This window comes from Prunus mume, linkage group LG2 (assembly GCF_029339155.1).
Source record: "Prunus mume cultivar Tortuosa linkage group LG2, ASM2933915v1, whole genome shotgun sequence".
NCBI lineage: Eukaryota > Viridiplantae > Streptophyta > Magnoliopsida > Rosales > Rosaceae > Prunus > Prunus mume.
The window spans coordinates 41,066,518-41,082,553 of NC_142699.1; the positions used below are offsets into that span (position 1 = coordinate 41,066,518).

The 16,036-nt window shown below is 35.5% G+C and overlaps 2 pseudogenes; both read left to right on the top strand.

Annotated features, from left to right (window-relative positions):
• Positions 1-1,606: 1,606 nt before the first annotated feature.
• LOC148920388 (uncharacterized) lies at positions 1,607-4,312 on the top strand (annotated as a pseudogene).
• A 150-nt stretch (positions 4,313-4,462) lies between these two features.
• On the top strand, positions 4,463-5,283 carry LOC148920389 (uncharacterized; annotated as a pseudogene).
• The last annotated feature ends 10,753 nt before the right edge of the window (positions 5,284-16,036 follow it).

Here is a 16,036-nt window from a genome sequence, read left to right on the forward strand (position 1 = left end):
AAAATTTGTTGTAGTGGCTAAGAATCAAAACAATAGCTTATGCTATATTGAGTGATGTTCCAAGTTCCAACTCTAACAACATCCCAACTAGCTGATACTAGATATGTAGAGGAAAAGCTTCCTCATCATAACCAACACTACTAGAAATTTGGGCAATGAGGACCCTTTTTTAGAGTCTGATATACAAACAGTTCTTAAAAATTGCTTTTTGGCACAGAACTTTATTAAACCGTCCCTATAAACATCAAGGGACAGAAAACCGTTCCTATTGCACTACTAGACACACAAAACAGTCCCTATTGTTATTAGCATCCTATTTTAAACGAATGGACATCAATACTGTCGTATTTTGGGAAAACGAATGTGCTTAATTTCCCATTAGGCACGGATATAAAAAACAGTGACAAAATCCCTCAGGTCCCATTTGATTCATGGAATGAATTTGAGGGGAAATCATTTCCCCTGTCATTTCCTAAGGGATGGGAAATGAAGATTCATTTCTCACGTTTGGTAATGCTGGGAAAGTAACCGAGAGATAGCACTTTAATTCCTTTCCCATATTTGTTTTGAGTAGGAATGGAAAACAAAGTTTGTATAAATTTTCAATTATACCCATATTAAATCAAATAAAAAATAAATGCATTTAATGATTTATTGTAATTCTAAATTGTTAATGAGGACAAAATTGTCATGAAAAATATTTATTTAATATTGGCTCATTTTCCCAAACTTTCTCATGATGAAGGAAAACAAAACCCAAGTTAGGAGGATGGCTTCACTTTCCCCCCTACTTTCCCATGTGCCAGGAAACGATTTCTCATGCCTGGACTTACCAAACATGGGAAACCAATTGATTTCTCATCCCCAAGTCTCATTTCCCATGAAACAAACGGGGCCTCAATGTATTAGACACTGCCTTCGGTCCTTAATCATATTAGTCATTGTTCTTTAGTGGCTAATGCTATTAGTCACTGTCTTTTAGTGCCGAAAAACATTAGATTTACCCGCTCTTTCCCCAAAACATTTCATTTATCGGTCATTTTCTTCTCAACCTTCCTCACTCATCTTCGCTAGCCCATCCTCTTCTCAGTCCTTGAAGACTCATCGGCTTGTTCTTGCTTGAAGACCCATTGACTTCTCATTGCTTGAAGAGAGGATTGAAATCACGTTATACATTGGTAGAATACCCCCACCTTGGAAATAGTATGTAATTTGATCAATGCTCAATTTCATCGTTACTTTTCATTTGTGTTTGTGGCTTCTTTTTTATTTTTGCATTTATGGAAATTATAGGTATAATGGCATATTATGGTTTGATTTATTGGTGTCTATGAAAATAATAGGTTGGGTATTCTTAGATCGAAGGAGCGATAACTATATGAGTGGTCTACAAGCTTTCATTGGGCATTCATTAAGTGTTGCAGCTTTTGAAGGTAATATTAAATGTATGTAGACATTGCTGTAATTGATTTTGGAAGCAACCGGGGGTCTAGACCATATCCTTTATGACGACATGGACCTGATATATGCAAATAAACCATGGACGACGCATGGTGAGTCGTTGTCTAGACCAACAATGAAAATTCCTAATGCAACATAGGGTGATATGTCAGCTATATTGCAGGATGCTTTTGGTGTTCATTGGTTTGATGGCCTAGAGTCTCACCAAGAACCTACCCATGATGCTAAAAACTTCTATCATTTGGTTGAAGAGGGTGAAATTGAATTATACCCTGGTTGTGGCAATAGTAAACTATCATTCTTGTTTGAGTGGTTGGTCAGATACCTTTATGTCAACCCTTTTGGCATATCTAAAGAATTTTTTGCCCAAGGGGGAGACTTTGCCTTCTTCATTTTTTAAGGCAAAGAAGATCATTACTGACTTAAAATTGAGTTATGAAAAAAATGATGCATGCGAGAATCATTGCATGTTATATTGGATGGGTCATGTCGAAGATTCAAGTTGTAAGGTGTGTGGGGGCTAGTCGATATAAACTTAGTAATGGTTCTAAAAGTGTTACAACCCTAAAAATAGCAAATAACATTTTACGGTACTTACCATTACGACCACGACTACAACGTCTTTACATGTCATGACATACTGCTGAGTCAATGGTATGGCATGCTGAACATAGACAAAAAATGGGGTTCTTAGGCATCCTGCTCACACCCGCTTTGGAGAAGTTAGACACAATATACCCTAAATTTGGTTCTGAGTCACGCAATGTTCGTCTTGGTTTGGCTTCCGATGGGTTTAATCCTTTTGGAATGATGAACCTATCACATAGTACTTGGCCAGTTGTAATGACACTCTACAATCTTCCACCGTGGTTATGTATAAACAACCCTATCTTATGCTCTTGTTGCTTATCCCTGCTCCAAAGCACTTGGTAATTATATAGATGTTTATCTTCAACCTTTGATCAATAAGTTGAAAACTTTGTGAGTACATGGGTTACCGACTTTTGATGCTTTCAAGAGACATTTATTATGCACGCTGCTGTGATGTGGACAATCAATGACTTCCCTGCATATGACATGCTTTTCGGTTGGAGCACTGAAGGTAAGAAAGCATGCCAAATTGTGCATATGGCATCGACTCTTTGCGGTTGAAGCATGAAAAAAAAAATTTGTTACTTGGGACACTGTTGATGGCTGCCGATCGTTCATAAGTATTGGACATATACTTGTTCTTTCAATGGGCATACTGAGTCAAGGTTACCTTATTGTTATGTTAGGTGCACAATATTTGGCTTCACTAAGTGGGTTGAGGTGGCAATTTGGAACGGGGAAGCAAATACAAACTAAGTGCAGGAGAGGCAGTACAAAGATTGTTTGTGTTAGTCCTTGGAAAAAAAGAAGCATATTTCTTTTATCTACCTTATTGGAAGGATCTTCTTATACGACACAATCTCAATGTCATGCACATCGAGAAAAATGTTACTGAGAATGTCCTTGGAACTTTATTGGGTATGGACTGAAAGAACAAAGATTCACTTAATGCCCAATTGGATCTTAAGGAGCTTAATATTAAGGAGAAATTTCACCATAAGACTATTGGGGAATGTACTGTATTTTGTGGTACAACATTTACACTTACAAAAAATGAGAAAACGTTATTGTGCAAAGTACTAGCATCAGTTAGGCTTCCAGATGGGTTTTCATCTAATATTGCTAGATGTGTGAGAGAGAAAGAGAATAAACTTGTGGGTTAATCAGAGTCATGATTGTCATATCATTATGAAGTACTTTCTTTCAATTGGTATACGTTATGCCCTCTTCACGGAAGTTGTTCCAGTTTATTAGTAAACCCTGTTCACTTTCATTCATTATCTAAAAGTGTTGCAGTAGTATTCTATGAATTGGAAAAGTTGTTACCCCCTGCATTTTTTGTCATCATGCTACATTTACTAATTCACCTTCCTGATGAAGCTGCAATAGCTGGCCTAGTTCATTATAGGTGGATGTATCTAATTGAGAGGTATGTTTAAATGACTAAGTTTTATTCGTGGAATGATAAGTCAATTTATCTGTTTGTTTTTACTTGTTCTCCTTTGCTAACGGTAAAAAATCCAAAAACTACAACATGAGAATTTGTTATTCCTCAGTCTAACTATTGACAGACAACATAAGAAAATAGCCTAGTCAATCTCTATTACGCTGGTTCAAATTGGTTGGTCAATCTCTTACTTTAGAAAAAATTAACAGTTATGGGTAACGATGAAATGATGATTTATTTGTGTTAATCAAATATTGATCAAAAGATGCTCGTATTTGTTTTTTGTTTACATATTCTATAGTAAAATTGCTATGAGTGGCTTCAATTTAGAACCTCTTAAAAGAATTACAGCTCTTACCAAGAGGCACCCACCCCTACTTTTCCTATTTGACCTCCTTCTCTCTTGTTTAATGGTTGCGAAGCTTCACAACCTTAGTTTAATTCATATTTATTATATATCTTATATAATGTAAGTGCAATGTAACCTTAACATCATTCTATACTGTTTACAGGTTCTTGTATACTCTAAAAAAATATGTTCAAAATAAATCTCGTCTCGAGGGTAGTATTGTTGAAGGCTATATTGTCGAAGAATGTTTATCATTTCACGCCTTGTATCTTGGTGATGACACAGTTCACAAGTGAAATAAACTTGGGAGGAATGTTGATGCACAAGGAAGTGACATGCGTGAAGGGTTTGAAATATTTAAAGGACCCAGTAAATCACTCGGGATGGTCAAATCTTTCCACCTTGACCATCAAGAGTGGGATAGGGTGCACAGACATGTCTTTTGGAACACTCCAAAAGTCTAACCTTACATCAGGTGTGATAGATAAAAATATTTGAAGTATTGTAATTGTTGTGCCAATTGACAAAGTAGTTGCATATTGAATTTGATGTTAGCTTTCATGTTCATTTTTAGGGAACATGTGGAATGTGAAAAGGCCACTCGACGTCCCCGGATGACTGTTTTAAAATCTCAACGTCAAGCACACAAGTCATTTCCTCAATGGTTCCACAAACACGTAAGAATTTAATTGTCTTTTGCTATTTAACTGTTAATGTTGAACTGATTGAGATGTACAAATCTAAATAGGTTTAGTAACTTGGGAAGTAAATGTAACTCTGTAATATGTATATGTGGACGGGAACAAGGTCATCAACTTCTTTTCTTTGACATAGATATTTCCATTTAACTATTGATGTGCAGATCTACAACCAAATTCAAAATGAGGTTGGACAAGTTAGCGATAATTTACGAGCATTGGCTAGTGGCCCCAGAAGATGGGCCGATCTCTGGACCAAGTGCATTATGAACAGTTTTCAGTTCCATGTGAAATTAATTGTTGGTGGCTTAAAGTCACAAAATAGTGGTGTATTTGTGTTTTCTCGATCGATAGTTATGCTACTGTCTGAGACCAAACCTGAGATCTAGAATTGTTGACTACTATAGTGTACTTAAAGACATAATTGAATTGGACTATGGCCATGCACGCAATGTAGTGCTATTTGATTGCGACTAGATTAATCCGGATCCTCATAATGGTTTCAAAACTGATAAATTTGGATTTACACGGGTAAAGTTTATGCACTTGCTTCCACCTCCAAATACATTTATTATGGGATCACAAGCTCTACATGCTGTAGTGAGAACAAGACCTAGGGATTATTTTGACATGGGAAGCATACATAATCTGACATTTTTTCACCTCAAACTTTGGATGATGCAATTAATGACATTGATGAGGTGGAAGGAAAATTAGATGTGGAAGTCATTTGGTGAACTAGCATAATCATAATACAATCAAATATGAGCTCAATAATATGGTATGCATTTATAATAAGCTTTAAATATATTAAATATATCTAATAAAGTTGCCTTTGGTGTTAAATAAACATTGAGATGATAATGGAGAAACATACCATATTAGAAATGCATACAAGAAATAGTGTTTATGAGATGACGGTACAGACGTTAATAGTGTTTGCATGAACATTGAGATGACAATGGAGAAACATAACACCTAAAAAGTCAAGTTGGTCAATTGGTACTCAACTTTAATAGTTTTCTTCTTTAATCTTAACATACTAGCATTAACTTGCAAGATTATTAATATTGTGGGATTTTGTGACAATTTTATCTTCTAAGCAAGTATCTTCTCAGCCTCAAATTTGGGACAAAACATACTTGAAAGAACCAAGTCGAGTGTTTTTTTTTTTTGAACTTGTATCTTCTGAGCAAGTATTAAATATTGTGGGAAATTGTAGTCAACCATACCACATCCTGCCCAATTTGTTTTTGCCTTCCGAATGACTTAGGCCATCCCCAATGGTTGGGGCTCTAAAAAGGGTATATAGAGCCCCATTTAGAGCTCCGATGGAATCTTTGGGGCTCTAAAGGAATCTCCCCATACAATGGAAGGCTCTATATTCATGGCGGGATCTATATTTTTTTTAAGATGTAATTTGATTTACGTGGGTTTTTTTTGGTTAACTATTTTACTTTAATGTTTGTTCATGTTATGTTAGTTTTTTTTTTTTGTGAACATTTAAACCAAAAAAAATCAAAATTTGGACAAGATTTGGAAATCAACATTTTATTTCATAGATACAATGGTCATCCCAAAGTTGGATATGGGTCCCTTGCATTATGGCTTTCCACCCCTCTCTTATCTACATTGTCAGATAATAATTGTGGTAGTATGACGATCTGGATATGGGTCCCCTTCGTTATGGTCTTCCATCCCTATGCCATTTACATTTGTCAGATAATAATAGTAGTAGATGGATGTGGGTCACATTCGTTATGGCTTTAGATAAAAAAATCTAATCTCTTCAGATTACATTGTACAATAACCGTTGGATTGAATTACCTCATATGAATCTCATCCGTATATTTGTTATCTCTTAAACCATCACATCCTCTATAAATGAAAAACCATCTTATTTTCATAACACACCACTTCCCAACTCTTGTATTCTCAATATTCATTCTTCTACCACGGCACTAGAACGGACCAACAATGGATATGACAGCTCTTCTAGTGATGAGACAGGTGCAACATAATGTTTTTGGAAATGTTCGAAAACTACCGAAGGAAAAAAACAGCGAAGAAGAATGAGAAGACCTCGATGGTTGTCCACGGGGGTACATCGTCACGACAACGTACTATATCAAGAGATCGAGTAAGTGTCCATGAAAACCTTTTTCAAAATTACTTCTCTAACCATCCGTTGTATCCCCCTTCAGATTTTCGTAATAGATTTCGCATAAGGCGTGATTTGTTTAATCGAATAATGAAACAAATTATCCCTTTCGACGATTATTTCAAACAAAAACCTGATGCCACTAGAAAGCTTGGTTTCTCACCACAAGTGAAGATGACAACCACCATACGTATGCTTGCATATTGTACGGCAGCTGACCTCAATGATGATCACTTGAAGATAGCAGAGACCACATCCTTTGAAGCTTGCAAGAGATTCTGTCATGCAGTCAACAACTTATACGGAGCTGAATATCTTTGTAAACCAACTAGGCGGACCCACAAAAATTGCTTCAAAAAGCTGAGGAACGCGGGGTTTCTGGCATGCTAGGAAGCCTTGACTGCATGCATTGGGAGTGGAAAAACTGCCCAATGTCATACACGGGCCACCATGGTGGTCCAACCATAATTCTTGAAGCGGTTGCTTCTTACGACACATGAATCTAGTACACCAACTTCGGAATGCCGGGAATATATAATGACCTCAATGTACTATACAAGTCACCTATTTTTGATGACGTCATTCAAGGACGTGCTCCGCGGGTCTAATATTATTTGAATGGGAAACAATACAAGCAAGGTTACTGTCTTCCAGATAGAATATATCCAAAGTAGAACACAATTGTCTAGTCATTTTCGGATCCTTAGGAACAACAACATCAATTATTCTCTAGGATGCAAGAGGCGTATCATAAGGATGTGGAGGGAGCTTTTGGAATTCTTCAAGCTTGTTTTGCAGTTGTCGAGAGTCCTGCTCGCCAATGGTACGAAGAAGACATTTGGGAGGTACTGAAGACTTGCATAATTCTTCACAATATGATTATTGAAGATGGCGTGACCAAGACGACATAACTCTTGCTGAGGTCACACCATGTCATGTGGAGGAGGCTCTGGTACCGCATGAACGTAGATCACGCAATATACAATTAGAATCTATTAATCGAAGCATAATAAATTATCCAACTTCCCACTACAACCTTCGATTTGATATCATTCAACACCTGTGGGAGCAATATGGAACATAACTTTAATTGTTGTCTTTTCAAATTCAGTGTTAGTGTTTTGAATTCAATAACTAAATTGCAATGTCCTTGCAATTTAGAGTTGTGTGTTTAGAATTCAATAACTAAATTGCAATGTACTTGTAATTTAAAGTTGTGTGTTTAGAATTTAATGTACTTGCAATTTGGAGTTGTGTGTTTAGAATTCAATGTACTTGCAATTTAGAGTTGTGTGTTTAGAATTCAATAACTAAATTGCAATGTTCTTGAATTCAATCATTTCATTAAATTAAACAAACTAGAACATTTTTAAAATAATAAAACAAAGTACAATGGAATTTAAATAATAAAACAAAGTACAACGGAATTTAAATAAAACAAACTACAATATTCTTTAAATAAAACAAACTATTAAACTATTCTAAAAATCATCATCTTTTGGGGGTTGGGGACGATAGACTTCATCCTCAAAGTTTAGCGAACGGGAAGAACTCTTTGCGATAATATCAGCTTGTTTATGTTGGACCCATCGCCTTCTCGCCGGAGTTTGGATTGTGGCAGTTTCCTTGTTTCCTTGAACATAACCTTCAACTATTTTTTCTCAATCATACAATCTTTGTAAGACCTCATAATTTCTTTGAGCTCTTTATCATCTTGAGATGACTCTTCCACAGCGGCCTTTCTTTTTAGCTCCTTAGCTTTTTTGTGTCCCATAGGCCTTCGCCATGGGTTTGAGGTTTGTAGGGGCACCTCAAGAGTTTCTAGAACGGATTGAATCATCATCTATTTATAGCGTTTACAGAGGGGGAGGATTGTAACCCTTCAAAGGGTTGTCCCTTATGAGTATGTTGAACAACATTCCAACAATGGTCAAGGAGGAATGCTTTCTTGGTCATCTCGAAAAAAAGTCGTTTTGTGTCAACAATTTACACATAAAGCGGGCAAACAATTATATGCAAGAGTTTAAATTAGTTGACAAAATATTAGGTTGGCAAAATTAAAATTAAAAATTAAAAAAACTCACATTGTCATTTTCATTTTAGCCACTCTTGTTCAACCTTGCCACTTAAGTAAGACACTTGGAGAATTTGTTGCACATTTGGGAGATGTTCGTCCAACGCGATTTCAAGCTCTTTGATGATCTAACTTTGTATGAATTGATCTCTTATTCGATTCCACATCGTGCCACTTGATAGACAATTCCCGATAATTGGATCTTCACTAATGATTATCCAAGCTAGGCATAGAGCAACATCTTCATCGATGGAGTAATTTGCACTTTTTGCTTCGAACTTTTAGCCATTAGTGGAAAAGAGATTAACAAAAAAATTACAAAAAATTAAATAATCTAGTGAGTGAAAAAATTTGACAAATTGAGTAAGAGTGATAAAGATGTTGTGGTGTGTAAAAATTATGAGAGATATGATGGATATTTATAGGGAGAATTGAGTTGCAAATCTATTTACTAAAAAAAAAAAAAAGACACAATATGGCCATTTATAGCCATTGGACATAATATAGTCGTTTATATCTGTTGGCACAGAGCAGTTGGCTTCACAATATAGCTGTTGACACAGCTTTGAAAATTTGGTTAATGGATGTGGGTCAGCATGCTGTTGAAAAACCAAATAAATGGCAAGTAGGCCTTATACAATCGCAGGCAAGTGAGAAAGACAAAAAAGGTGGGCTGCAGCTTTTTTAATTTGCGGGTCCCATTCGGTTTCAAGGGCTTCAACTAAGCTCATACATTTAGTTACTACTCCGGTTGGGCTTCAAGTTTTAAAGCCCCAAATTTGCACAATTGGGGATGCCTTTTTAAGGAGAGTTTGTATTTATGGGAGCCTTGTGGTGGTTAAGCCCCAAATAGAGCCCCTATTGGGGATGGTCTTATTAGAGCTGAAGTCAGTGATATGTTACCTATAATTAATTTTTGGATTGTTAAACTTGTTTGATGTGATTAGTTTGGGTTGCCCTACTTCACTAGTATGGATTAATATGTATTCATATGTAATTGAGAGAAGCATGTGATTTTATTATGTAAATGTTTATACAATTTTATAGCCTTTTGAATGCTCATGTATCTATATTGGACTCTATGAAAGTAAATGAAAATATAATCAAATTTTTGCATACTCACCTGCATGAGATCAAGAGGAGCTAATGCCAACAAGGTGACACGATGAATGACATTATACTTTAATACTTGGTTTTGTTTAAAGCACATGGAAAATTATTTATGTATTGATGGTTTATGTTTTCAATTATGTGTTATAATTTTCAAGGATTATTGTGGTTTGGTTAAATGTGTTAGAAGTAGAGATATGTGGTTTAAGAAAAACAACATTCAATATATTAACTTTCACATAGCTTTACAACAAAATGACCCATACTACTATTGTCTTCGAATTGAACAAAAGTTATAAAAAGCTTCTACATCACATCCACGCGTTCTTTAGACGTTCTACGCACTTTACACTTGTTACAGTAAACTAAAAATGAAATTTCTCACATATGGCTTACCATGAATCGCGATCTAGAAATTTCCCATCTTTAGTGTTGAACTTTGACACAACTTATGGTAGGCCTGTATCAATTCATACGTTGATGATAGGGTTGCAGTTTGAACCATAGATAGTCATACCTTGTTAAGTGGACTGGCTTCACTTTCGGCATATTGGTCCCCATGATAATTTCCATCATTGACAACATCAGAATCAATCTCCTCACTAAATTCCAAACTTCAGTTAAATGGTGGGTTGATGGTGTAAAATGAGGTCTCGATCGCAGACCTAGCATGGCATAAAGTGGAGTAGTGAATGTAAAATGTCATTATTTGGATGTGATCTTATTGGACATTGTACAATATCATAATCAACCCGGTTGTGCTGTTCTTGTGGGATGAGCAATTCCAAGATGCTAGGGAAATATATACCTAAGAAGTCTTTGAATACATGAAGAGTGGGAGGTGGAGGTGATGCTAGAGATTAAGGTTGAGGTTGAGGTTGAGGTGGATCATTAGAGGATTTGGCAGGTGAATAGTATGGCTGGTTGTAGGGGTTTGGTACCTCATCAAACTCTAACTTTCTCCTTGCACTAGCTCCCTTTCCTCTTCCACTCATTTTTAGTACAAATAATTATGGAAGCAGCTTGCGATGAGATTATATCAATTTAGTTATATATTGAGAAGAAACAAATAGCTAATTTTCTAACATATCATCATTTCTACTGTTATACCAACTATACTGTTCCAATTAATTAAATGTGTTTGTTCTATTTTTGTTTTTATTTTTTGACATTGTCATGTTCTAAACTACTCTAATTAATTGGGGACAAGGGATTCAAATCTGGACACAAGGGAATGAACACGTTGCTCTAACCAATTATCCTAATTCATATAAGTTATGTATGATGTTCTTTTGTGTAGTGATTATTTGCATTTTGCATACATTGAGTGATTGACTAAAAGTAGGATTTAGCGTTTTCTAGTATAGCTTGTTTGCTATGCCAGGGTTCCAATTGACATAACTACAGTCGAGAAATGTGCATGTTAGTTCTAAAAGATAAATACCCATGAGCAACATAGATACACAAAAATACATATAAATCTATGTCATATGTACCAACCAAGTTCCATCAAACCTATTAATCCTAGTATTTTAAACGTCCCCACCTATTTCCATTCAAACCAGAAAATTCTGCAATTGTCAAATAAAAATTTCTAACCATCAATGTCAAGTCATTGGTTGGGTAATTAAGAATCTGATGTACCTAGTATTGGTATCCGATTTCGAGCCACATAAGTCTCCTTGATCAACATTGCATTTGAGGGAACAGTTGGTGGGGGTGGCATGAGGTTGCTTGTAGCCTGTTTGTCTTGAAAATAGCTTCATCAACGACTCTACAATCAATGATGTCATCTCCACTCCCCTAGCTCCTACAATACTAGAAATGGATTGGCGTTTCTCTCATTCAACCGAGCCTTAAATTCTTTGAACTTTTCCTCAACCTTTTTTTTCCCTATATTATATTTCTTGCTCTTTCATAATTATTTCCTCTTTCATTCTTTCAACCTCAACATGTGCGTGTTCAGCAACGATTCTTGCTTGTTCGGTAGCAACACGTTGTTAAACCCATTTTCCATTTCATTTATTCAGGCTACTCATCAACAACTTTGGTTTTCTGCAGTTTTTGGATATATATATATATATATATTATGGTTAAGTCCTCGAATAAAATAAAGAGAAATAAAAATTCAACTAGGGCTCAAACTGTTAAACATTTACTTCCCAAATATTAAGCTTGGAGACTGAACTTACAAATTCTTTTGCCGCTTCATCATTAATTGGCTTTGGAATAGGACCGTTCTTGGTGTAAATAAGCCTGAAAAATGTGCACCGGTCCAGTACTTCACCTTCATGAGGGTGACTAAGTTGTTGCATTACATACAATCCATACATTATACACAACATGCATAAGTTTATATGATACTTTATAAGGGTTCACATTTCAATTAATGTTCTTGTAGTTTCCTTACTAGATTTTTAACATTACCATAGATGACATGCTGCTTGTATCCCAAATCCTAATAATATCCATAATGAAAAAAATTAAATATTATCACTATGAACTATAATCATAATAAATCCTTAAAATGCATAATAAAATCAATATTTTGCAACATGAAATGTCAAGGAATGGTCTTCTTAGATACTAAGTAAATTAACTCATCCATTTGTGTCACACTTGAGCAAATGTCTTAGTTCTTGTTGTGTGGCTCAACTTTGATTGTTTCTGATTGTTCTTGTTTCTGATTGATTGTTTCTATGTGTGACAAACAAAACAAAGGAAAATACAATTTTAGTTTAGAGTTTTGAAATTAGTTAAATTTGCTAAAATAAATCGTTATTGTATATTTACCTTGCCATCTCCGTCCCACCATTCTATTAGGTGGCGCTATTGGTTGTTGTAATTAACACATGGTCATCCAAGCAGTGAAACTTGTCTTCATTTTCTGTATTTGGGTTGTAATATTTATCTCTAAGATAACCTTTGAATTTCTTCCAATGCTCATTCAATTTGTCCAAAGTGGTTTTCTTTATCTCATCATCTCCTTTTATAGTTTGTGGATCTGACCAATGTAAAGCTTCTTACAACATAACCAACCATGTTGGAGTATTAAAATTGCTATAAACTATGTTCGAATGTAAAATAAATTTAAATTTCAGTATTCTTTACCTTAACAGTCTTTCATGCCTTATCTGCTGTTCCACTCTTAACCAATTCCCTAAAATATCAAATACATCAATTGGAAAGTATGATGCATTAGTTGCAATAATTCCAAGGAACCTCACAAATTTTGCAACCAAATCAAGAGGTTTAACTGCCTGCCCCACTTCATTGAACCATACTTTTTTAGGGTGGTCAACAGCAAAATTTTGTTTGTTAATGCCTCGTGACTTCCTTTTACGTTTTGCTGACCTATCCTTGTCATTTGTTCCATTTGGTGCACCATTAGTTAGCTAGACAACCCACCTATCTCATTAGTTGGCCTATATCGGCCTCCCGTACTAGTGAAACTTACTTCATATGTCCTTACCCTCTTATTCACTGTACAATTGACATTATTATGGACCTCTTTACTCTCATGAGCCAACAACCCCAAGAGGTACTCTTCACTCTCGTGCTCATTATACATCCTTTTAGAAAGTGGATCTTGGCTCTCATTGTCTTCGACCAAGCTTACGAACAAATTGCCTGTATTTGGTACATTTGGAGGAAACATCTGCATCACCAAATCAGTATATACACCAATGTACAAGATATTAAACAGATTGATACCAACCACACTAGTATCCAGTTCATCAATAACATCTCTATTATTATATGTCTCTATTGACCAACACTATTTCTTAACATCTGCATCCCTATAAAGTTTCTTGACAAATGTATATTTAAAGTGCATATTAGTTAGTTTGTCTATAAAGTATGAGCATTGAGAATAATAGAATCAATATGTTTTGCAACCTCAAATTTCAATTCTATATCCTGTGCAAATACAGAGATGGGTGACATTCAAACAACTTGATTCAATTAAATTTTAAATTAAACAATTGATAATGCCAAGTTCTAGCCATGCCTCTAATAGAGAGGTAATTAAGATATAATAGAGACAAAACATTTGAATTCTATTTGTGAAAAGTTCAAAGAGAGAAATACAAGTTAAAAGAACAAAAAACACAAAATTGAACGATAATTTGACAAACTTCTTAAATTTGAGCTATTATTTCTTAAATACACTAATTTCATTAACATGTACTGTATTATTTTCTCGAAACTAGAGAGCCTATATGTATGAGCTAACTTTTATATCATTTTTTGTAACAATCATAAAGATGATTCTCAATTAACTTTTGCTTCATATGAGTAGTGCTTTGCATGAGTAGTGCTTTAGAAACTGCTATGATTTATGCAGCTTATATCTCAAGATGAATTGAAAGGTATTTGTGTACTTACGAGATGTGCTACTTACCCTACCTATTTGAGAGTTAATAACAAAAGATTTGTCAATTGGACTATAACTAAAACGGAAAACCAATAGAAATTAATTCCTTAAAGAAACTCAAGGGTCACCAAACAAAATCGTAGCTCAAATGAAATAAGTACATCTAGCGGAAGCAAATCAACTTATTTAACAAGTTAGGTGTCAACCACTTTTTCTTTTTCTTTTTCTTTTTCTTTTTTCCAACTAAGTTTAGAGAACAAAAATCCTATGGGACCATGACCAATGACTGCTACCACCAAGCCTCCTATTACTCCTCAATAACTTTGGTACTTGGAACCACAATAAACTACTAGTGAGATAAATTCAGTAAGTAGCTAGAACATGCTTCAAACAAGCTCAAACAATTACAAATATACTATATATATAAATATACACATACTTAGCAATATGCTCATATGCTTGTGCACCTAGCATGAGAAAGAATTCATGGCCTTAACTTATCCCAATTGCACTTAGAGTGATCCTTTAGTACTAGAGGCCTATCAAATACTTTTACTGACAAATAAAGGAGCCTTTTCGTCGCCCGTCAGCAACACCCACAATGTGAGCCTTATAACATTTTATTGTCACCTGTCGATGACACTCAGGTTGTGAGCCTTATAACTTATTGAAAGTCACCCATCGGTGACACCTACATTGTGAGCCTTAAACTTGTTGCGCACCCCCACGCATGAGGCCTCATAGTAACCTAGGATTCTCTAGTAGTCCTTACTTAAACTAAGTCACAGCCAAATGGTGTACTAAGACTTGTACATGACTTACTCATACCTACTTGCCATGGTTTAGACACACTTACATACACCAATCCAACGAACTTACGTAGTAGCCATGTTACTTGCAAACATATAAACATAGCAATCAAATGATATAATCACATATACAGTTACTTATTTATGTATGTATAGGCACACATTCACATATATATATTTATCATAGTTCCAGAACAAGTCTATGATACTTACCTCGCAGTGAGCACCCCACACAAAACCACTTGAGATATAAGCCTTAAACAGGTGCTAACCTTCTTGAACCCTCCTCTCTAAACTCCAGCCGTAAGTCTGCCTCCAGAAAATCCTTTTTCCCTTTTCCAAACTCTCTCTCTCCTTTTTGGGCGTTTTTCTCTATAACCAACTGAGCTAAACCCTAAAGTTCATTTTTAAATGTGTCACCTAATGGGCCAGCCCTAATCTTAGCGCTAAAACCTTAGCTAGCCTCATAAAACATATCGGAGAGTCGGCCCGCTCACACTAACCTACTTGGGCTTTCGTAAATTAAAGTATCTTGGGCCTAAAAGCTTATAATAAGCTTAAGTTTACCATTAAACTCAGCCTTATTCACAGATATATCATAGTATAACATAAATTAAGTTTCTTACCAATGGCTTTGTGTAGGCTCTTCCAAAACATGGAAGTAAATCTGGGGTCTATATCAGACACAATGGACACATGTACCTCACGATTTCATCCACATATAATTGTGCCAAACAATCCATTGAGTACGTATTTTTGATTGGGAAGAAGTGAGCACACTTTGTTAGCTGATCAACAATCATCCAAATACCGTTAAATCCCTTGTCAGTCCTTAGTAAGCCTACCACAAAGTCCATGGATATTTTATCCCATTTCCAAATCGAGATCAACAACGGCTTTAAAAGCCTAGAGGGCAGTTAGTGCTCTGTCTTAACTATCTGGCAGGTTAGACATTGTT